The sequence below is a fragment of the Macaca mulatta genome, chromosome 17 (genome assembly GCF_049350105.2).
Source record: "Macaca mulatta isolate MMU2019108-1 chromosome 17, T2T-MMU8v2.0, whole genome shotgun sequence".
NCBI classification, from domain to species: domain Eukaryota; kingdom Metazoa; phylum Chordata; class Mammalia; order Primates; family Cercopithecidae; genus Macaca; species Macaca mulatta.
In genome coordinates this window covers 82,494,398-82,520,838 of record NC_133422.1, presented here as the reverse complement: position 1 = coordinate 82,520,838, position 26,441 = coordinate 82,494,398, and the positions used below count along the sequence as shown (strand labels likewise).

General features: G+C 33.8%; 1 long non-coding RNA gene across 1 annotated transcript; it reads left to right on the top strand.

Moving 5' to 3' along the window:
* Positions 1-743: 743 nt before the first annotated feature.
* Positions 744-26,232, top strand: LOC106994320 (uncharacterized). Its single transcript, XR_001440865.3, has 3 exons — positions 744-952; positions 24,378-24,518; positions 25,090-26,232. It is a non-coding gene; the product is annotated as an uncharacterized LOC106994320 (long non-coding RNA).
* Positions 26,233-26,441: the final 209 nt, after the last annotated feature.

The window sequence follows — 26,441 nt, the reverse complement described above, 5'->3', positions numbered from 1 at the left end:
GTAATACTTATAATGTTCCTTATATTAATAAGAATTTTTCTAACACTTCATCATTAGGAGTTTTGGTGGACTTCATTTTAATTATAAAATTGATAAGGGAGTCCTGGGAAGGGAAGAGCGTGGTCCCTTTAAATGAAGAGGGGAAGGGAAGTGCTGGGGAGAGGAGAGCCTGGTCCCTGGCTAGGGTTCCAACCCCCAGGGACCTAGGTGAGGACAGGCACAAATGCTTTCCCGCCCAAATGTCGCATTTTCCAAGACCACCCTGGCTCTCCACGCTCCCATTCTGGGCCTATAAAAACCTGGGACACTTGCAGGCAGATACACAAGTGGCTGGATGTCCTGATGAGCAACACATCAGGGGAAGAAGACAAAGGACTGGTCGTCCATAGGAGCAGGCCAGTAGAAGAACACGTTGACAGAAGCCGGAAGCCAGAAGGCCGTGGACCAGCTGGAGGAGGCGGAGGTTGGCCTGGGCAGTCAGAGGACAGTCGGGCCTGCAGAGCATCCCAACTCCGGGGGAAAACCATCTCCCTTCTGGCTGCCCCACAGGCGGAGAGCTACTTCCACTGAATAAAACTGTGCACTCATTCTCCAAGCCCATGTGTGATCCGATTCTTCAGGTACACCAAGGCAAGAGCCCCGAATACAGAAAGCCCTCTGTTCTTGCCACAAGGTCGAGGGCCTAACTGAGCTAGTTAACACGAGCTGCCTGTAGATGGCAGACTAGCGAGTATCCTGTAACACATGCCCAGTGGGGCTTCAGGAGCTGTAAACATTCACCCCTAGACCCTGCCCTGGGGTAGGAGCTCCATAGCCTGCCTATCTGTGTGCTCCCTAGAGGTCTCAGCAGCGGGGCACTGAAGAAAACAGTCACTCCCCCATCACGCGCCCTGAGAGGGGACGAGGGAGCCTTTCCCTTTTCAGCTGGGGACCTCGACCGGGATCCTGGAAGGTGAGAGTGTATGAATTGCGAAACTGTCCGGTCTTCCTCTCTTCTGAAACCCTGCCACCTCTCTCTTTCCTGTGAGTAAGAGGCTCTGTTTCCCTTCAGGGAGTTTTAAACTGCCCTAACCGGCTGTCAAAACCCCCAGAATTTAATTATAAAATAAGTAATGAACAATTCTTATCAGTTACAATAACAATTATAAATTATGTGTTATTTATATATTAAGTTACAAATATAGGCTACAAACAATGAGTGCGTATTTCTGTAAGCAAATATGCTATAAGATTTTAAAATAAATTACCTAATTTAATTATTGGATAAACTTTATTAACTATTATTATAACTATTTCTTAGATGAAAGCATAGAGGCTCTGAAAGTTTAAATTATTTGCTCTACTAACCATCATACATTTTCAATTATGAATTGGAAAATTCTAAGGAACTCAGTACTAAATTTTTTTTTTCATGTATCAAGTGAATTTTTAGTATATAAGGAGAATATGCAGTATATGTTGGCAGGAAAATGTTGGAATAAATCAGGAATTATTTTTTATGGCTCCTGATCTAGATATACTTTATATGTATTGCTACTTTTTTTTATCCTGACAATAAAGCCTGTGAATATGAAAACCATTAACCATCAGAGAAAAATGCCATTCACAGGTATATAGTAATCTATTTTAATTAAGCATATTATATTTAATTAAATATAGCCAATAGAGTTAGTTTTCTAAATTTCACCTTTTGTTTTCAATTTAGAGACCACCAAGGAAACAATGAAATAAAATTTACAGATTTTTGCCAATTATTTGTTAGAAATGCCACATTGGAAATGAAAGCCGCGAATATCAGTAATAACATGTATGCATGTCAATGTCTAAGAAGCATCTGAACTCTCTTTTTCATATTTTACTTGAAGTGTCTGTGAGAATACCTTTAACAAAGTTGATGGAAAAAGTTCTCTTGCGTATTGATTAGACATACATAAATAGGAATCTCATGATTGGAGAATAGAGGATACTAATGTGTAAGCTATTTCCCATCTTTCTGCTCAAGTTAATCACAACTTTTTTTCTTTATTTAACTCCTCCTTTGGATTCAGAACTCAGTTCAGTCATCTCCTAAATCTTTTCTCTTGACTCCTTGACTTGTTCAACTACCTTTATGCCGTCATAGGAATATTCACTTCTCCTTCAAGGCTTTTTCTTAGTTATAATATTACATGCATTTTTTTAAGTCTTTATGTTTGTCTCATCTACTACATGGTGAATTTGAGGAGAACAAAGATCATGCATCTTTTTTGTGGTTGATATTTTAACATACTCTAGCTCCAGGACAGTGCCTGGCACAAAGTACATATGTAATAAATATCCAGGAAATGAATGACAAGATCTATTTCCTTAAACAGAAAAGTATTTGTGAAATATTACTCTTTACTTGGCAAATAAGAGCCATGAAAACACAACATTTTCTCTCAATTGGGCAAGGATCTGTGATGGATTGATGGAAGGAGTAAAGAAAGGAATAAAAATAATTGAGGCCAAAAATCTATTTACCATATATTACAAATTCTATACTTTGAACTTCTCTTACTTTTTTTTCAAATATGTGTAAGTAGCTATGGAATGAATAAACCTTTTCACTTTTGAATTATCTAGTGATTCTAAACACAAAGGACCCTGTTAGGATTCAGAAAATGTAAGTTGCATTCAGAATTAGTCATTGAACATATGTTATTGTGGTAAGTAGTGAGCAGTAGAATTAGAGTTTTGATTGAAAGTATTTTTTCAAAACTCCTATAAGACTCTTAAAGCCTTTTAGTTTCTGTGTGGGTCTTAAACTGCAAAATCTACCAGAAAGTTTTACTTTTTTAGTTTGCTATGCCTGGGAAATGGTTTAAATAATTTAAAATTTTGGAATACAACATGTATTTTCAACACATCGATAAGTCACGCACACACATAAATATGATTTATAATTAGCACTAGCAGATTATAAAGTTGAATTGTTAATAATCTATTTGGTAAGAGATTGTCACAAAATATACTGAAATAGAGAAATAATAAATAAAAATCGTATATCAATTTGACTGTTAATTTATGCTGAGGTATATAAATGATGCTACCCCTTCCACATCTGGGTCACTCTTGTTGAGAAATGCATAAAGGAGGAAACAAAGCATATAGAACACATGCTAGAAGAAAATGCTTTTTCAACAGAAAAGAGGTTTGCTTGTTAAAAGACAATTAAAAAAAAAATTGGATCAGCAGTTGCCACCTTACACAAGTCAGATGGATATTTATAGCTGAATATTCAGCCTGTAGCTTTCCATAAAAGTTTTAAATATACATTGAAAATCTGAAGGATCATCTTCGAAATGAACCCTATCCATTAGTAATTTACAATCTATTTTACTCTTATTCAATTCTAAGTATGCCTGTGGGATTTTAAAATATATTCAGTGTTTCCCATTATACTTGGAGCTTTAGGGTATTTTTTCACTCTCTATTTGTGTATGTGAGTGGCTGTAGGAGTCTTTCCTTGGAAGTTGTAGGTGGGTTTTTAGGACCGTTATCTATGAACACGCATGGCTATAAACACATTAGGTAAAGGGTATTCATGATAACAGGACAGCTCTGACATTGTTTTTGTCTTGTAGGATTTGCTCTTTATTTGGTGATATAAAATTTATCTTGCTTGCATTTTGTTAATGTTAATATATTCTTCAAGCATTCACTTTACTAAGATTGATCAGAATAACTGTAACTACTAAAGAAATGATATCATGAGGAAAAATTATTTAAATACCAAACTATCATTAGTATTAAATAAATAAACCTTCAAATGCTACAGCATGTTATGGCTTCCAAACTTTTTTATATTCTACCTCAGTGCAACTATAAAACAGAACATATTATACAGTTCAACATGCTTAGATCAAAGGACTGGGGTTATTCAAGCACTTTAACTACGAATACTGCCACATTTTGTTTAGTCCAATTTAGCCTTCTATGTCATGGTTACATCATTTTAAAAATGAAGATGATTTTTAGAAGAAGATGGTTTATGTGATTACAAGTTTTTAATTAATTTTGAAATTATACAAGTCTCTGAGGAGCAGAACAAAGCTCAGAGAATAAATGATTCACTGAATGAACTAGCTAAGTAGTGGAATCTGGAGTATTCCTAAGTCATCTGACTAGTTTTTTGTAAAAATCAGCAGAACACTGACAATCGAAGGACTAAAGTGTATATATATATACACACACACACACACATGTATATATGTATATACATGTATTTATTTGTGATCCTTTGATATAAATAATAATAAAGTTATTTCCCAAGTACAAATCTTACTAAATCTAATTCACGTCCAGATGCCAGATAAGATAACTAGAATAATAATGTCTAACATTTGTATGGTCCATTTATAGTTTATAAAATATTTTATCAAATATATGCTCATATGTAGAAGGTGATTTGAATCATGACTACATAGGCAATGAAAGAGTAAATTTTGTTCACTTAAATGCTCTGATTAGACCATTTACTCTGAATTGGCTTTGAAAGCATTAAAATGTGAAATTTATGTAATTCTATGAACTAACACTTCATTATTTAGAGTATTGATTATAGCGTGTTCAGTAGTGATCTGTGACAGGGGGATACATAAAATAGTACATATAGATAACGATACTTATAACACGAAAACTTAATTTCAGGCAAAAGATTCTCAGTCACAAAATTCCCTAAAAAGAAAATGTAATCAATAACAATGTTGGACAATTATAATTTCCATATTCACTAACTAGAGGTTTTATCTAGAGAACTCATCCTCAAATGTTACTAGTTTTGCATGTCCTCCCACATAGTATTGTGATAAAAATTTTCTTTGTTTTCTACCCCTAAATATAGCTAAATTTGGTAGAGAAATTAATAGACAAATACACACCCCAGGTCCTAACAGAAGCTGTGTAACAAGATAGAAAAAGAGGTTAGTAAGATTCCAAATTTTTAGTAAGTTTTATATCCACATTAAAAACAGAAGAGAACAGAATTTAGGTTTTGTTCTATTACCTAGTAATACTGTGATATTATTTTTTAAAATGCTGTCTTGATTCAGTTATGAGGTTAGAGGTTAGAAATTATTTGGTTAGAGGTTAATCAGCTCACCTTCTTGCCCAGCTAATGAAATTCACACCCCAACCACTTCCCTTACTGGACTCTCATACACCCGCCACAATGCACCCACCCTCACAGCCCTACTGTTAGCCAATAGCATCAATCTGAAGTCACTAGTTTTATTTTTAAAGCATGATCCCCAATAGAGGGAAATTAAAGTGTGATAACTTTATTTAAATTAAGAGGGCTTCAACAATTCTACTTATTTTCTGATTTTCCAAGTACCAGAGAATAGGACAGGCTCTATGCCCCAGAACCTGGACAATTTTTTAAGTGAGACATACAAAGGGATTCATTGAAATGTAGCTAACCTTATTTCACTTGCCATATACAAGCTACTCCTGGGGATTCCAGCTTGATATTGCCCTGTCCCTGGTATAATTCCCTGTGTGACCCGGTCTGACAGCCTTTTCTCATTTGGAGGCAAAAATAACAAAGAAAAATTGCCTTTCATCTGTCTAAGTGTCATTGTGTTGTGTCCACCGTCAAAAGAATCTGTAACTCTTATAAAACACATGTGAAGGCTCAACTTCCTTAGACTGCAAATATGAAAAATAGAATTTACAACTATGAGAACGATGTGTTGGGTATGTGTCAGAGAAAATGAATTTTCCACCTAGAAATAATCCATGTTTCTTAAAAAGAAGTGAAAGAAACATTGAAAATTAAATTATCAGAAATTGAGAAAGAATGATTTCTGAGGAAAGAAACTACACCTATCACAGCAAATACTTGCACTTCCAAAATTAAAGAAATACAAAACCTCATAAATATAGAATAAAACAAAATTTTACCGAGAAGAATACATTCAACTTGAATTTACATAGTAAATAATATTTCTACAGAGTTGAATAACAATATGGTGTGACATTTTCATATTCAGTGAAAGGTTACTTTCTTATGTATTAAAAATTAAAAATTCTCAAAGAAGTGGCAGAAATTATACAACTTATATAAACTTTTTAGTATATATGCTACCAAAGTGAGCACAACTTATTTAAACTTTTTAAACGTTTCATATGTATCTGTTTGATGTAGTATTCAGTGTGGCCTTGAATATTCACCAAAAATACAATAAAAATAAGAGATAGAAAGTTTTTAGCATAAATATAGAATAAATAAAACAAAAGAATTGCCTTAAGAAGTACACAAAAATTGAAAAGATTCTTTTTAGATGAAAGTTAAAGAACTATTAAATAAGCATCTAAAAATATCAATCTAAAGTCACTATTTTTGTTTAAAAAGTATGATCACCTACAGAGAGAAGTCAAAGAGTGATAACGTTAGCTAAATTTAGAGGGCAGCAGCAATACTTCCTAATTTCTGATTTTAAAATTTGAGATGTAAATAATAGTGTATTTTTAAAATATGGAAAACAATCTATAACTATAGTAAAACCAAGCTGTGTAGTTAGTAAATCTTGCTGAAAACAAATGGTAATAAAATGCATAAGCTGAAGTTATAATATTTAGTAAAGATCAAAACAAATGTAGAAAAATGATGCAAGAAAAAAAGAACAGAAGTTATAGCAGATATCAATAAAAACTCTAAAAGAAGGGAAATGATTTAAGCTTTAAAAGATGATTCTTTAATATCGTGAAAATGGCCAAACTGCCCAAGGTAATTTATAGATTCAATGCCATCCCCATTAAGCTACCAATGACTTTCTTCACAGAATTGGAAAATACTGATTTAAAGTTCATATGGAACCAAAAAAAAGCCCATATTGCCAAGACAATCCTAAGCCAAAAGAACAAAGCTGGAGGCATCATGCTACCTGCCTTCAAACTATACTACAAGGCTATAGTAACCAAAACAGCGTGGTACTGGTACCAAAACAGAGATATAGACCAATGGAACAGAACAGAACAAAACCGTCAGAAATAATACCACACATCTACAGCCGTCTGATCTTTGACAAACCTGACAAAAACGAAATGGGGAAAGGATTCCCTATTTAATAGATGGTGCTGGGAAAATTGGCTAGCCCTAAGTAGAAAGCTGAAACTGGATCCTTTCCTTACTCCTTATACGAAAATTAGTTCAAGATGGATTAGAGACTTAAATGTTAGACCTAATACCATAAAAATCCTAGAGGAAAACCTAGGTAGTACCATTCAGGACATAGGCATGGGCAACGACTTCATGTCTAAAACACCAAAAGCAACGGCAACAAAAGCCAAAATTGACAAATGGGACTCTCATTAAACTAAAGAGCTTCTGCACAGCAAAAGAAACTACCATCAGAGTGAACAGGCAACCTACAGAATGGGAGAACATTTTTGCCATCTACTCATCTGACAAAGGGCTAATATCCAGAACCTACAAAGAACTCAAACAAATTTACAAGAAAAAATACAAACAACCTCATCAAAAAGTGGGCAAAGGATATGAACAGACACTTCTCAAATGAAGACATTTATGCAGCCAACAGACACATGAAAAAATGCTAATCATCACTCGCTATCAGAGAAATGCAAATCAAAACCACAATGAGATACCATCTCACACCTGTTAGAATGGCAATCATTAAAAAGTCAGGAAACAACAGGTACTGGAAAGGATGTGGAGAAATAGGAACACTTTTACACTGTTGGTGGGACCGTAAACTAGTTCAACCATTGTGGAAAACAGTGTGACAATTCCTCAAGGATCTAGAACTAGAAATACCATTTGACCCAGCCATCCCATTATTGGGTATATACCCAAAGGATTATAAATCATGCTGCTATAAAGACACATGCACACATATGTTTATTGTGGCACTATTCACAATAGCAAAGACTTGGAATCAACCCAGATGTCCATCAGTGACAGACTGGATTAAGAAAATGTGGCACATACACACTATGGAATACTATGCAGCCATAAAAAAGGATGAGTTCGTATCCTTTGTAGGGACATGGATGCAGCTGGAAACCATCATTCTCAGCAAACTATCGTAAGAACAGAAAACCAAACACCGCATGTTCTCACTCATAGGTGGGAATTGAACAATGCGATCACTTGGACACAGGAAGGGGAACATCACACACCGGGGCCTATCATGGGGAGGGAGTAGGGGGGAGGGATAGCATTAGGAGATATACCTAATGTAAATGACGAGTTAATGGGTGCAGTACACCAACAAGGCACATGTATACATATGTAACAAACCTGCACATTGTGCACATGTACCCTAGAACTTAAAGTATAATAAAAAATTTTAAAAAAGGATGATTCTTTAAAAAGAAAATTTTTAGTTGTTAAAAACTTACAAAACTACACAGAATCAAGAACAAGGATATGGATGTGGAAGAAGACATTAAACAGTTTAGAGAATAACGTGCATGGGTTTATGAAAATAAAATCTAGATTAAAAATTATAGCAATTGAATGAACATTTTTCTGTTCATTGTTTGCTAGTTTGGGAATAGGAAGAATTGCTTAGCCTTTATTAGTGGCAAAGTTATGCTATTACCTCACCCTGTTCTCCATTCCAGACAACTTTTATTCTTAGAATTTGCTAATACCCTTAATGTAAATATTTTGATAAATCCAGATTGTATTTTGAACTCTAATCAATCTAGTTCTTAACAAATATCTATTGCTAGAATCAATATTCATGGAAGATTCTAAAATAATGCATAGTCCTTCCATCTGCTGTCAAATTTTAATTTCATTTTTGTTTTAAGTCAAAGCAATAGAGAACAGAGCTGCTTATTTAGGCTTTTTGCAGGTGTGTACTTAGCCAACTCTTTTGGTATTATGCCATCATCCTATTTGGAGAGACTTTTTAAAACAAGGAATTCTGAAACTTCATAATGTCTTTATTTCAAGCATGCCAAGGAGCATACTTTCCTCTATATAGTAGCATGCAACGTATATGAGAAACTATTTAGACAAAAAAACCTGTGATGTTGAGTAATTCATATGTGTAATTAAGCATGTCAAATGCTACCTATGCAACAAAAGTGACATATGCTAAATAAGCCTACAAAATACTAGTAAAACTATGCCAAACACATTTCCTAGAAGAAAATTGAATATGACTAGAATTTTAAGTGGTGTTATGCTTAATAAAATCTTAATGTCATAAGTTATTATAAGTTCTTTAATTTGCATTTTTCACTTGGAATTTTATAGGACTGAGTATTTTTATTATGAATAACAATTCCCTTTCTGCTTTGTCTTCTGGGAATCTGATAACCAGAAGTTCCACTCACCTCAATAATGATGGTTGTCTTTGCAGCTTTCAGTTTGTATTCGGACACTATGACTCTCCTTATATATTTCCTTGCCCTCATTTTTCTACTCTCTTATTTCCTCACTTAATTTTGTGTGGTATGCTTTACTGTAAGGCACAGCACATTTTTCAGCATGTCAAAATGGCAATGAAATGGGCTTAAAACAATCAATTAGCAGTATAATTTCACCACCAACCAGTTAGAGAAAAGAAGCTATATCCCCCCCCCCAAGCCAATTCTAAATAATTTTTATAGTTTTATCTCCTATTTTTGTTGTTTTATCTCCTACAATACAAAATATAGTCTAATCGATTTTTAATGTCTAAAATGATATCCCATTATAAAATTCACTGATTTAAGATTGTTCCCCTCTTCTGCTGTTTTCTTTGAAATATACATGGGAGTCCCTACTGAACAAGGGGTGCTTTAAAAAAATCTGTGTAATTTATATGCCATATACTTATATTTTATATTTCTATGTTAGTTAATAATACAGATATGGGTATTTTAAAAATCCAAGTCCATGGCCCTCATGGAACTTATTTTCTAAGAAATGAAACAAGAAGTACAGTTGACCCTTGAACCACTAGGCTTGGAACTGTGTGGGTTCACTTACAGTCAAAATGTCCTCTGCCTCTGCCACTCCTGAGACAGAAAGAGCAACTCCTCTTATTCCTCCTCCTCCTCCTCAGCCTAATCAATGTAGAGATGATGAAAATGAAAACCTTTCTGATGATCCACTTCCATTTAATGAATAGTAAATATGTTTTCTCTTCTTTATGATTTTTAATAACATTTTTCTCTAGCTTACCTTATAATAAGAATAGAGCATAACAAACATATCACACACAAAATATGTGTTGATCAACTGTTATCTGTAAGGCTTCCAGTCAACAGTAGGCTACTACTAGCTAAGACTTTTTGTTTTATTGTTTTGTTTTGTTTTGTTTTGTTTTGTTTTGTTTTCTTTCTTTCTTTTTGAGACAAAGTCTCGCCCTGTCGCCCAGGCTGGAGTGCAATGGCGCGATCTTGGCTCACTGCAACCTCCACCTCCTGGGTTCAAACGATTCTCCTGCCTCAGCCTCCCGAGTAGCTGGGATTACAGGTGTGCACCACCACGCCCAGCTAACTTTTTGTATCTTTAATAGAGACGGGGTTTCACCATGTTGGACAGGTTGGTCTCAAACTCCTGACCTCATGATCCGCCCGCCTTGGCCTCCTAAAGTGCTGGGATTACAGGCGTGAGCCACCGCACCCAGCCAGTAGTTAAGATTTTAATGAGTCAAAAGTTATTTGCTGATTTTTGACTGCATAAGAGTCAGCACTCCTAACCCGTGAGTCAACTGTATAAAATACAAGGAGGTGTGAGAACGTCTATGTGGGAAGCCTGCTTAGGACTTGGAAAGATTAGGGAAGACTTTTGTAAAAAGTGGTATGTGTGCTGAATTGTGAAGGATAAAAAACAAAGAAGAGGAAGAGAATTATTAAAGGCCTAGAGAAGGACGTACACTGGCCCAGAGACAGGAAAGAGCAGTGAAAGTTCATGTTTTTTCCTATGGATTCATATTCTAGGAGCAAGAGATCAAACATGGACACAGAAAATGAGGCCAGCTGAGAACTTGGTAAACTATCATTAGAAATGTGAACTACATCTTTTAAAGCACTGGGGCTGTGTCTCTGATTTTATTCCCAGTGTGGCATGATTTGAAGTACACTTGAGAAAGATTTCTTTAACTACACAGAGGGGCCGCCTTGCAGAAATGCAAGAGGAAAAGAGTAAAACACTTTAGTGGGCTGCTTCGGTCATCTAAGACAAATAGACTAACAAGTCATTCATAAAATATCCTCATAAAAATTAGTTACCATAGCCAATTTATTAGTAGTAATGACTTAGGAATATTAAGTCTTGAATCTAAGCTAGCTAAGTTTGTCTTAATATTTAGCACAGCTTTGAATTGCACGTAATTTTCTATAATCGTGATGGCAATACTTAGGGGTAATGCCGTAAAACACATATAATCACATATGTAAGAAAAACATTGTTTTCCACCCAGATTAGAAATCCTAAAGGCATAGCTTAGAGTAGGTGTTTTTAAAAACTTATCAGTAATACAGGGATACCATATAGATGAATTCTTTAGAAATTTACCAAAATTGTCCAAGTGTTCACTTAATGGAATTGGGCCTTCTTCATTGTAGGTTCAAAGTGTTGTAATGTGGGCAAAATAAGAGAAGTGTCCGTGCCTTTCTTTGAAAGTAAATGTTTGTAGAATCTCAAAGTTTGGAACAAATATTACCTATGCAACAAAAATGACATCTGCTAAGTAAGCCTATAAAATACTACTAAACAATGCCAAATATATTTCTTTAAAATAAAATTAAATTGACTAGAATTGTAAGTGGTGTTTTGGTTAATAAAATCTCAATGTCGTAAGTTATTATTACAAGCTTGTCTTTTGTGTTTTTCACTTGGAATTATACAGGACATATTTGAGTCATCCTGGTGTTTTCCTTGAATTGTCTTATTTTTTATTAAAATACTAAAATAAAAAGAAATAGATATTTCATATTAAGTGTTATTATATGGCTGTTTTTAGATTGGGATAGATGAAATTTATTCATATTAAAAGGAAAGCGTGTGTAATTTATTTATGTTAGGGAAAATGAGTAAGATTTTGGAAAAATAAAGCTCACAAAGCTTAATTAGCTGCTTCTTTTTATAATCTTTTTGTTGATCAAACTGTCTTTCAATATATGAGTGCTTCTGATGAAAATAGACATATAGATTTAAAATCATTTTTAAAGATGCTGAAGTATAGGTTGTATACCTTCTAAAATACTGTTTGTGCTTCCTGAAATAAATTAGATTAATGTACCTTTAATTCTGAGAATACAAGTATTAACAGAGCACCTCAGCATGCTATATCTGGTCTACATAAGGAGCAAAATGATTTTCACTGACATCCAACTGGTTATTCAACACATACAAATCTGCTGCCTCTAGACTCTGGTAAAGTTTCAGTTCTATAAATGGTCATTAGGGTGTTAAGTGAATACAGGCTTTTTAAAAAATGGTGGCCTGAAATTGTTTTTGTAAATAAAGATTATTTCTCAACAGAGAAATCCACTATAGTTGAAATAGGTCATCTCTCTATTATTGGTGATCAGGTATTTTAATGTGAAAAGAAAAACAAAATAATAGAATGCTAATTTTATTTGTTCGTGTAATAGTACCTGCTTTTGGAATCTGGTCAACAAGATAAGAATGCCCTAATCATAAACAATTGTATGGAGAAGCTGATGTGCATTTGTAAGATTCCTGCTTCTCTTCACCAGCATTTTAAAAATTGTGAGAAAATATTGGTGGTAATATGTTATAATCAAGACTTTGAGCAATTTTGAATATAACTTGAATATCCAAGACAATGTCACCATAATTTTGTAATAAGTACAGATGCACAATATTAAACATATAGTTATGCATGTATATGAATATGCATATACTTTTAAATTTTAAATTTGTAAGTTTAACATTAGTACTAAACCTATCATTTATATGGCTTTTCTACCAATTGGACAATGAGCTTCTCAAAGACAGATTGTGTTTTATTTACCTTTATGTTTACTGGACCTGCCTTCTCTTTCTTACAGCAGTTACTCAATGAGTGATTTTTAGAAAACTGCATATTCACAAAACGGTAGTATTTATTTTTTTAATATTTTGGGACACAGATTTAAATGGTTTGGAACCTCATACAGGTTAGATAATATCTGAATGAAAGTGTAATACATTTCAAATAAAACTAGAGAAGTGTCTTATGATTTCCTCCTCCCTACTTTGCCGCGCTCTGCCTTCTTTCCCTGAAACATTCTTATCAAATAAACTGCCATATCCTGGTCTCTAAGATACTTTAGCAACTGGGAAAAAAAGTTTTCAGCATACTACCCTGCTCTTGTTCATGTTTTGTTTAGTAATTACTATCCTATTGTATCATGTCTGCGTGTTTGTCTCCAAAAATAAAAAGGCAATTTCTTCGAGTATTTCATTAAATTTTGCTCCCCAAAATACTGTACGTATTCTAATATTAGATACATATCAACTATTCCTCAATTTATTGAATCTATGCATATGGAGGTGAAACCTTGAAAATAATGATAAGCTATTTAAAATTTGCAAAGCTAGTATGCATTTGCCAATGTACTGCTCCCATTCAATGATAATATATGTATTTGTTGAGAAAATACTGTGCAGGTGTGTTATAATCAAGACTCACAGCCAAATAGTTACATCGTGAGAGAATCTGAGGCAACGCCTCCCTTCTCAATGAGACTCTAAGGCAATAAAACTGTGTCCAGTCAAACACAGAGAGGGTCCCAGAACTTTCAAGGCTGAGAGGAATCTAAACGGGCATCTGTCATCTCTTCAAAAGTATTGACAGGGAGCTCAATTTAATATCACAGCACTGCATAAATGTTTTCTAAAATGTGTATGCAACAGGATTGGGTGTTTATTTAAAATATACTCATTATTAATATTAAATGAAAATAAAACCCTAATCATTTCAATTAAGAAATACCATGATTTGGAGTGTGTTTTCATCATGTTGTCAACATTTAAAACCTAATTTTCTGTAATAATTTATAATTACTTCATCTTTCATTCCATCTGGAGGGTAATCAATATAGAAGCATATGAACCAGCTGCTGCCCCAGTCATGGGGCAGCTGCCAAGAGTGACCTGGGCTTCTGTCCAATAGCAGAATCCCCAGAAAACCCTCTAGCTAAAGTAAATTGGTACAAGTGCAAATACAGCTTCCTTTTACCTAGCATTTTCATTTGTTGGGATCTATCAATCTTTGGCTTTCTTGCCTCACTTTTCATACACCCATGGTTTTACAACCAAACAACTGTTTATTTAAAGTTTTAAAGTTATATGGTGCTAATACATATAATTACTTCGAGGTTGTAGATATAATGATTTTTGCAAACCCCCTTTGTTGGCTGTCAAAGGCATGCCTAAGAATATAAAAACTCTAATATAAATACAAAATAGAAAGAAAAACAAAACAGCATCTATCAGGGAAAATCCAGTCATGTAAGGCATATTGATCATAGGTGGAAATAATAAAGTGAAGTCTAATAATTTAATTAAAATAGAAGATTACGGCCTTTTATCTACTCATATAATAATCACCCCCAAAAGAAAATTATATTTATGATTCTATAACTTTGTTGTATTTGTTATAAAAATGGCAAGCAGAGACTATTTTTCAGTTAAAAGTTTTAAAATCTAACAAATGTTGACTTTATAATAACAAGCACTTAATATCCATCATGTCAGATACTCTTTGTAGCAATACTGTAGGCAGATTTCTAGTATTTTCTTTTTATAAAGCTATCCATTAGCTTACATTAAATTAGGCAACTTAGTATTTCTGTAGCCTGTTACTCTCATGTTTTCCCACTAAATTACTTTTTATTTTTATTTTTTAAAAATACTAGCTCTTTTTAATGCCTTAATACCGTATTTTCTGTGACAAAATTCCAAATAGATTTGCTTAGAAATAAAACAAAACCCACAGGCTTATTAATATCTTTAAGGAATGCTTTGGAAGACGAGTTGTAAAAGCTAATTACTTCCAAAGATGGGCATTTGAGCAACTGTCATTTGTTTCTCACTTTGATTTCTTTTTAATTAATTCGTTATTTTTTAAAGTATTTCCAGGATTTAAAATTATTTTTTATAGTTTGGCTTCAAATCCCTTGTTCTTATTTCCCTTGAGTAATCTGCTTCCCAGTGATAGAACAGTAATGAAAATGGTGTTTGAAAGATTCAGAAAAGTGTTACCTCCTTTCAACATTTTTTCTTTTCCTTAAAACTATGATAAAATATGTTTCTTTTTAACTTGAATCTTCGACTCCAGTTCCAATGGATACTTTACTAAAACTAGGCAGTTCAAGGGAGTATTTACGAACTTTCAAAATCGGCCATATGTTCTATAAAGTAGAATTCTATAATCAGCATAAGTTAGCTTGGCTTTCCTTAGTCCTGGTCCTTCATGATTCTTCCTAGAAAAGCTGATAAATTTTATTTATAAAAATTTTAGTTGAAACTCTGTTCAAATTATATTAAGTACTGTTGTATTTATTAATAAAATATTCCTTCGTTTGGAAATAATAAGGATAGAGACTTTTTAAATTTTAGATTCCTTTATAAATTTAGTAATAATTATTAAGATTATACTAGGCTTAAGTATTACAAAGTCCATCCTGAACAATCTATAATGTTTGGTGTGTTTCAGGTATCGTACTTGGTTCTTGACTAAGTAAAACACTTTCTTCTTAATTTTATGATTATACATATTTTTATACCTCTTCCTGCCTCTCTCTCTTCCCCAAAATTCCTCTTGAATTGTGTGCCTACTCTTTCCTCTTGGTCTTTAGATTTATCACCCAATCTACCATTAAAAAGGTTTGTCCTGGCATATGTTTCATAGTTTTCTCTCTAGTCCCACCTGTGTCTCTAAACTAATCTTACATTTCTAAATGTTTTCTGGGTTTCCAAGTCTGTGGATATTATTCTGAAAGCTTCAATTCAGACTTCTTTGACTCAACCTCATCTTTTCTTCATACCTTCCCCAAATCCTTGTTTTTCTTATCCACGACTTCTTTCTATTAATGACCCTGTTGTTATACGTTGAATTGTATATTTAAGTCTTAACTTCCAGTACTTTAGAAAAAAGTACTAAAAAAAAGAGGAGGGGGGAAGCTGTGGCAGATATAATTAGTCAAGATTAAACTGTATTGGAGTAGGGTGGGCCCTTAATTAAATATAACTGGTGTCCTTATGATAAGAGAGAAATTGGGGGCCAGACACAGAGGAAACCCCATCTAAAGAGAGAAAGATACACAGTGAAATAACAGCCCTATGACAAGAGGGACAGAATTTGTAGTAATGCACCTACAAGCCAAGGAATGCCAAGGACTGTCAGCACATGCCAAAGGCTGGAAAAGGCAAGGAAGAATTTTCTCCTACAGGTGTCAGAGGGGCATGGCTCTACTAACCCTGATTTTGGATTTCCAGCCTCCAGGAATTGGGGAGAACATTTTTTTCTTGTTTGTGGACTTTGTTATGGAAGCTAGGGAACTAATACAGCTATCATATCCTGTAACTGAAATCTCAGTCATATTTTACTTAATAGTCGTCCTGACCCTTCACTGTCGATAAAATTCTGAAATCTTTCAATTCTCTTTTGATAATAATGGCAGCAGACTTCACCTATACACGTACTTTGCCCCATCTAATTGAAATAGTAGTAAGTTCTAACATCCTATAATAGGTCCTAAAGTCTAATAATAGGCTTTTTGCTAAGTTAAAAGCTTACAAGACTGTGGTATATTGATAGTCTCAGTACTCTCCATTTTTCAGTGGTCCCTGATTCCACACTCTTTGCTGTGTAACTTTGTAGTTCCCTTCCATCATGACTTTGGGCTCCACCATCAGGTGTATTTAAAGCCAATAGAATGCTGGCCGCTGTCATTCAAACAGAGTCTTAAATGAACTTTAATATTGGGACATTACTTTCTAAACTCTCCCTCCACTATCTCTGTGAAAATATGCCTGGTAGCTCATTGGAGAATAAAAAGCATGTGACTCAGTCACCGCCCATTCTAATTTCTGCAGCTAACTTTCAGCATGTGAATGAGTCTAGTAGAAAACAGATAAACTACTCAGCTAAACCAGCCTAAAGTGCTGATCTACATAGTCTTATGTTAAATAAATGCCTATTGTTTTAAGTCACTAAATTTTTGGCTTGTTTACACACACACACACACACACACACACACACACTTTGTTATATTATTACTGTGACAATAAATATCAGGATCTACATATTATGCTACGGGAGCTATATCTAGCCTCCTCTTTCCTTTTGAAACTTATTATCCATTGCATCAGTTCATTCTTCATATCCTATAGCAACCTCAATTGTTACTAGAAATATGGGTTACGGGCATGTATATGATTAATAACAGAGCATTTATAATAATAAAATTAGATGATATGTGATTTTCCTACTTGGGGCTGGAAGAACCTCTAATTTTATGAAATCCTTAAAAAACAAATATGAATTATAAATTACTAACATATAAATTTGTATTGTTTTAGAAATCTGTTCTTTAGGATAGACATGCATTCTTGGGACAATAATTTATCAACAAAACTATTATCTCATAAATAAGCCAAGAATATTATAAAAGTATGTCTTTTTCTGGGAACCAAATTAGAAAACTTGACATCAAGGATAGTGCCAAAAAATACATTTACATTCCATAGTGTGCAAACAACTCTGCCACTATAAGACTAAAAAACTAAATTATTTATGAAAGTGTCAATTTCTGTATACAGAAATACCAATTTGGATTACAAATTTATGAGTGTATGATATCTTATTGCAGAGTAAGCACACACTCTAGGGATTAAGAATTCTCAAAGTAACCTATATACACACACACACACACACACACACACACACACACACATATAATGTCATCAGGTTTTGTCCTTGTTTTTCCAATTTTATAAATAAATGACACCTTCCAATTAAAAATTTCCATTTTTTATAATATACTATTAATAAAAGTTATTTATATAATTTAAAAATGAATATACATGTATATAAAATTCTCAGTTAAACTTCGGATTTTAGCATTTGCACAAAAGACATTTATGTGAAATTTTTGGCTTAGAAATTTATTTTGCATGGAATTTATATTTAATTTCTATACTTAGAAATTTTCTTTTATTTTGAACCATTTGATCACTGATTTGGTTGTCTTAATAAGGTATATTTTTGAAGTAGGTTAGCCTTGGGGACTGCCTTTCATAAAAAATATTTTATGAAAATTGACTTTGATAAAGCAATAGAAAATCACACACACATTTTCTTTTAAAAATGTATTTAGCATTTGTAGTTATGCTGACTTTCTACAATTATACATGCATTTATTCATTCTTTAAACAAATATTTTATGAAAATTTACTATAACTTAGTTCCATTGTTTTGTATGGATCAAGAATACCATTGATATATCAAAGTTGATTTATTCAACTTTAATTTTAATAAATCATTGGGGTAATATGCAACTAAATTTCACTAATTTAGTTAATGATGTCACTGTAACTATGTAAACCTTGCTCAGGTACATTTCAATAATGCAAGGAAGAAATGACCTGATCTGTTTGCTTTAATTTGTTTCATTTTATTTTCAAGAGTTAATAAAAAATTTAAATAGCATTCTTCTTTGAAAAAGAGTTCATAGAAGATAAAAAGATGAAGAAACAAAAAATAGATGTATAATTATATACTAGTTACTTACAAATGGTTATAACTTACAGTTTCTTTTTAACTATAAGTTTTAGTTATGAATTGTAACTAAGTTATAAATTAGTTACAAATGAGTTTGTACTGATTTATATTATTTTTAAAGAGTTCTTAATTGATCCAACACATTTAATTTTTCTTTAGTTATTAAAACAACAAAAAGCCCAGATATGCATAAAATATGTTATTGAATTTATTACAAATTTATGTATCAAAATATGCACTATCTAAAACTAGTAACAGGATGATTTATTGATATAGGAGGGGAACAGGGAAGTGCTGAGTAGAGAAGAGGTGGGCACCTGGCAAGGGCTCCACCCTGGGGCCTGTGCCCACAGGTCTAAGTGAGAACAGGCACTCCTATTTTCACACCCAAATGCTGCATTTTCTGAGACCACTCTGGCCTGCCACATACCCCATCCTACGCCCATATAAACCCAAGATCTTAGCAGGCACAGACACAAGTGGCTGGATGTTGGAATCAGCAGAACAGTGATGATGGAACAATGCAGTAGAGAAAGTGAGAAGAGGATGGACATCTGGATGCTGAGGGGAGTTCGTCCAAGGGCAGTCAAAGAAGAGTCTAGTCACTGGGCAGCCTGACTCCAGGGGCGACCACCTTTCCACTCCATCCCCTCTCTTCTGACTCCCCATTCATCCCACTGACAGCCACCTCCACCACTCAATAAAACCTTGCACTCATTCTTCCAGCCCAAGTATGATCTGATGCTTTTGGGACACTGGGCAAAAACTCAGGATACAGAAAAGGCTGTTACACTGGCCCCCTGCCCTTGTGATAAGGCAGAGGATCTATTGAGCTGATTAACACAAGCCATCTGCACATGGCAAAGTTGAAAGAGCATACTCTAACACACACCCACTTGGTTTTCAGGAGTTGTAGACACCCTTCCCTAAACACTGCGGGAGGCAGGAACCCAAGAGTAGTTCCCAGAGCCTCTGCACCTGCCTGTCTGCATGCTCGCCCTAGGGATCTGAGCAGTGGGGGCAACAAAGGAGCTAGCCACACCCCCGCTGCATATTCTTCCAGGTGGTTAAGGGAACTCTCCCATTTCATTATGAATGTTTTTCTGTGGAAAAGCTGGATATGGTTATTTTATTCTCATTTTATTCATGTTCAACACAGTGCAATGTTTGTTAAAAATATGATATTTTGGCAGTTTCATCAAATAACAATTACTATATTCAATCATTTATTTACTCTCTTATTTACCTTTTTAAAAATAAATTTTCTTGTGTATATTTTAGGTTAAAGACATGATGTAATGAGATACATACAATTAGCAAAATGGTTACTTTAGTGAAACAAATTGACTTATCTATCATCTCATATAATACAGTTACTTTTTTGTGTGTGACAACAGCAACTAAGATCTACTTATTTAACAAAAATTCCCAATATAATGCAATTCAATTAATTAATTCATCCTCATGCTACATTACAAATCTAGACTAAATGCATTTTAGATATCTGCTACTTTTTATCTTTTTGCCTATGTCTAGTCTCCCATTTTCTCCACACCCTTCTTCCCACTGCTCATGGTTACAACTGTTTAATTCTCTATCTGTATACTTGACTTTTTGTGGACTCCACATATAAGTGAGATCATGCAATATTTTTATTTCTATTCTGGCTTATTTCATTTAGCATACTGTCCCCCAGTTCTACACATGTTGTGGTAAATGGCAGGATCTGAATTTTTATGGCTGAATAGCATTCCATTAAGTGTAGATACACCACACTTTATTTATCCATTGATTAGTCAATAAATGCTTAGGTTGTTTCTATAAAATGGCTAGTGTGAATAATTCTGCAATAAACATTTGAGCACCAGCATCTTTACAGGATGGTGGTTTAATCTCCTTTCATTGCATATACAGAAGAGGGATTGGTGAGTTCATGGTAGTTCTATTTTTAATTTTAGGAACCTTCATATTGTTTTCCATAATGATTGTACAATGTACAGTCCCACCAACAGTTACTAGAGTTCCTTTTCTTTCTCTGCACCTTTGCCAATATTTGTTAGCTCTTGTGTTTTTGTTAATAGCCATTCTAAGAGGTGTGAGGTGGTATATCTCAGAGATTTCAATTTGCATTTCCCTGATGATTAGTGATGTTACGCACGTTTTCATATTTCTGTTGGCCATGTATATGAATTGCTTGAAAAAAATGTCTGTTCAGGTCTTTTGTCCATATTTTTAAACACATTATTTGTTTTTCTGCTATCGAGTTGTGTGATTTACTTTTGATGGCACACTTTTATATTTCAAGTAAGTGTGCAGATATAAATTCTGAATTGAATTCTTTAATTTTTGTTTATCATTTAATGAAAATGTAACATTTTGTTTCATAGAATATCATTTTACCTAGGCAATACCATTCAGGACATAGGCATGGGCAAAGACTTCATGATAAAAACAACAAAAGCAATTGCAACAAAAGCCAAAATTAACAAATGGGATCCAATTAAACTAAAGAGCTTCTGCATAGCAAAAGAAGCTAGCATCAGAGTGAAGAGGCAACCTAGAGGATGGGAGAAAATTTTTGCAATCTATCCATCTGACAAAGGGCTAATATCCAGAATCTATAAGGAACTTAAACAAATTTACAAGAAAAACAACTCCATCAGGGCAAAGGATGTGAACAAACATTTCTCAAAAGAAGACATTTATGTGGCCAAGAAACATAGGAAAAAATGCTCATCATCACCGGTCATTAGAGAAATGCAAATCAAAACCACAATGAGATACCATCTCATGCCAGATAGAATGGTGATCATTAAAAAGTCAGGAAACAACAGATGCTGGCAAGGATATGGAGAAATAGGATCACTTTTACACCGTTGGTGGGAGTGTAAATTAGTTCAACCATTGTGGAAGACAGTGTGGCAATTCCTCAAGGATCTAGAACTAGAAATACCATTTGACCCAGCCATCCCATTACTGGGTATATACCCAAAGGATTATAAATTATTCTACTATAAAGATACATGCACACTTACGTTTATTGCAACACTAGTTCCAATGGCAAAGACTTGGAACCAACCCAAATGCCCATGAATGATAGATTGAATAAAGAAAATGTGGCACATATACACCATGGAATACTATGCAGCCATAAAAAAGGATGAGATCATGTCCTTTGCAGGGACATGGATGAAACTGGAAGCCGTCATCCTCAGCAAACTAACACAGGAACAGAAAACCAAATAGCACATGTTATCACTTGTAAGTGGGAGTTGAACAATGAGCACACATGGACACAGGGAGGGGAACGTTGCCCACTGGGGCCTGTTAGGCAGTTGGGAGGTGGGGCAAGGGGAGGGAGAGCATTACAACAAATACCTAATGCATGCAGGGCTTAAAATCTAGATGATAGGTTGATAGGTGAAGTAAACCACCATGGCACATGTTACGTATACCTATGTAACAAACCTGCACATTCTGCGCATGTATCCCAGAAGTAAAATAAAATAAAAATTGAAAAAAAAAGTATCATTTTATTTATTTATTTATTTTATTTTTGAGACAGAGTCTCACTCTGTCACCCAGGCTGGAGTGCAGTTGCATTATCTCGGCTCACTACAACCTCCACCTCCTGGGTTCAAGGAATTCTCCTTCCTCAGCCTCCCGAGTAGCTGGGACTACAGGTGCACACCACCACACCTGGATAATTTTAGTAGAGATGGGGTTTCACCATGTTGGCCAGGCTGGCTTTGAACTCCTGACATCAAGTGATCCGCTTACCTTGGCCTCCCAAAGTGCTGTTATTACAGGCGTGAGTCACCACACTCAGCCTATTTTGAATTATCTAAAAACGTAATTCCTTTACAATGTAGGTATTTTGTTTGTAAGTCTTGGTTAAGCCAGGCAGTATACATATTTAATGGGGCTTATCATATATTTCATTCTATGATGATACATACTGCCTTTGTCAAATGAAGCAAGTCAGTAGAATGCAAAGATTCCTTGGATTTCAGATTCAGAAATCTTATTAGAATTTGAATTTTACCTGTGTTGACGTACATCAAACGAGAGAGCCTCTATTCCCTCATGTTTTAAAAAGGGATAAATAATGCGTACCCATATGAATTCATTATGGAGCTTAATTGAGATAATACATATGAAAATATGTGTGTAATATTTGCTGTGTAATCCAAGTTTTAATCACCTCCCACACTTTTCATGGCAAAAGAAGCATGCACAGTCTATTCTAATGAAAACCTAAGATGCCTACCTGAAATCTGCTAAAGGAGTGATACGAGCTGCCTGGACTCCATAGAACTATGTGGAAATTTAGCTTTCAGTCAGGGCCCTGCATCAGTGACATAGACCACCATCCTCTTTTTCTTCATATACGCTTCTTGAATTCTCACAATGCATTACTCAATACATCTTTTTACCTTAGATATTTCAGTTATTTAGGGTTATTTTGAGTGGTTTTATGTACTACTTTATTGAAATAAAATCTCTGCAACTCTCTGCAAAAGGAATTTAACATATGATTTGGGAGCTGCCTATCAACAATCTGAACCCCCGATCAAATAGTATTTACATTTAACTTAGGAGAGTTCCTGAGTTATATATATATGTGTGTGTATATATATATATATATACATTTAATTATTGGGATGAACGAATGATATTGTTAATGTAATTATTCAAATTTGATCATTTAAACCATGCTCCATTTTTATTGTTAGTCTCTTATTTGCCTGGACATTTTCTCATTAATTCTGGAATAAAGTTGTATTAGGTCACACAGTATCTATATTTTTCAGACACAGTATTCTTAGCAATATAGACAAATAGCTGATTATATTTCTGGGCCTTTTAAATCCAAAAGATTCTAATCAAGCAACAGAAAAATCAAACTTACCAGTTTGTATTAGAATGGGGCTAGCAATCAATCTGATAATTTTAATCACATGCAATTATTCTACCTTTATCTGAATATTAATCATTATAACATTTATTTTCTTGAGATATGTTATTAAAGATACCAATCAAATAGTAGCTATGCTCTCGGTATATGCTTGAAATGCAAATCAGCATTTATGCACTGAAGTTGATGAAGAAAGGAATTTATCTCTCTTCATTTAGTTATTCACACTGAAGAAAAATGCTTATATGTTAACCTAAAATTGACATATGTATTAACATTAAATTGGTATATATGCTAAGGTTAAATTTTCCCCACACAGGCCATTTTACCCATATACCATCAATGATCAATATTCTTCATATGAAATATATTTACTTATTACATATGCATATGTGTATACAGTATATCCTAGATCTTTCGTCATTATATTCATAAAGAAAACTACTTAGTTATATTCAAAAGATACAGAGTATGACGATGTAAAATTTGTGTAAACTACTTAGTTATATTCAAAAGATGCAGAGTACGACGATGTAAAATTTGTGTAAATTACTTAGTTATATTCAAAAGATACAGAGTACGACGATGTAAAATTTGTGTATTATTTATGATGAGTATACAATTGTTCTGCATAAGTAAAGATAATATTATCAGGATGTGCACTCTAAGTACTTTTTCCAAAATTGGGAACTTTTTTTGCTGATCCATTCATATTTTATGGTCTCCCCCAGTGTCATTAAAGGATACATTATTGGTAACTTCTGGAATGGAGCAAACACCGCTATGGCCTGTGCAAGATCAGAATGTGGTTTCATTCATTCATATCAGAATCGTATTAACCAGGCTAACCAAACTAAGGACAGCGTTATCAGGTGAGAAGTCGGAAATAGTAGAGAAGAGGAAAATAGAAAGCCACTGATGTTGAGATCTATTTAATGATAATACAAAATTTAGAGGTGGAATAAGCCTTCAAGATCACCTATTTAAACTGTTTATTTTAATATATTAGAAAAACAGATTTCTCCCACTCAATAAAATATGTAACTTTCTCAAATGTACCCATCTCATAAGGATTAAAGGCAGAGGAAGGGGAAACTAGAACTCAATTGCCTTTATTCATACATTTTAAAAAATTTGCCCTTTTAATATTATTTACTCCTACAGAACGGAGAACAACACAAACATTATTTATTCTACAATAGACTCATTTAAGCCACTCAGATTTTCTAGTTTTAACATCCTTTCTTGGTGATTAAAGAAGAAATGAAATGAAGCAGAGGGGAAGGAATTCTTGATTATGAACCAAAAACAGGCAAAAAGGGGAAGGAGCAGGAATATGACACAGGGGGAGAACACGCTTTTGGGGCTAGATATGTTTACATATGTTGCTTTACCTAATCCTCACGGCATCAAATAAGGCGGTGTCAATTTCTGACTTTTCAGATTGAGATGCTGGCAGCTTTTCTCAGGTCACACAATCACAAAACAATGGATGAGGATTACAACAAATCAGCAGCTGGCTTTGTAGAAGACCTGGAAAGTCGTATCTGCATATGTTATATGTAAATTTCATGTCAGCTCCAAAAGAGAATTTCAATAACTTGCCTAAGGTACCAGAAAAAGTAAGCAAACGATCTTGAATTTAAACTTAGAAGAGCCTAACTACAACTTGTGTCAATATTCTTCTTCCTGGACCACAACAGTTTTTCTGTTATTTGATACTTTGCTGCTCTCAACATAAATGTCTTTGGATGGTGGCAAAGTTATTGCCCTTATGAGAGGTGTTTTATGAATAATTTTGAAAATACACATAAAAATGTATTTTGAAAACATATATTAATGCTTTCTCTTTGGGTTTATATAAAAACAAAATAAATGAAAAGAAGTTTCATGGAGGTGGCAGTATGTTTTTTAGTCCCCAATATACTGTTGCTCTCAGGACAAAGTAAGGTTTTAAAAATATGTCCTTGATAGTTTTAAATATTTTAAAAATTAAAATACATTTTAAAATCTTAACTGCATATTGTACTTTGAAGGTTTCTGCTATTTGAAAGATAATGCAGCCTTGTCCTTCAGGAATGTCCTACAAAATGCATTTTCAAAAATTTTCTCTTTTTTCCAAGAACATTGTTCACAATTACCTGGCAAACATTGAAGTCTGTCCTTCAGTTGCCTTTTAAAACATTAATTTTCATCTTATGAATAAGTCTTTAATGTACTTCACAATTAATTCTGATCTTTACTGCTGTATAGCTTTAAATTTATTTCACTGAATAAATCTTTCATGTATTTTAATTCCAAATTATGGATAAGTATACTGTTGCTTCATTACATTCCACAACATTCCCATTTAAATCCCATATTATTAATCAAGACATCAATTTCCTTACAAGTTCTTAGTAAGTAGAGCATTTCTGTACTGAATGAAGGTATTTACTTCCTGTATATTGTTTTCAAAGATCAATTGTTATTAAATTTGTATTGTAACTGACATGCTGAAATATACAAATATTCATATGAAAAATAATTTATAACAGTAAAATAATGTGCTAAAACAATGGACAAAATATGAGTATATATAGTATCTCATGAATAATAAAAAATAGTGCTAATACTGTTTCTCCTGAAAACTTTTTAAAATGCTAAGTGAAATGTAACTTTTCAAAATAACTCTAGTCATTTATAGCTGTGGGATTGAATTGTTATATAATTCTATTTTCAGGTACAAAATCATAAAACTATTTTTTTCTGTCTTTTATTTTCATATTTTTAGGTTATTTTGAGCAGGATATTAA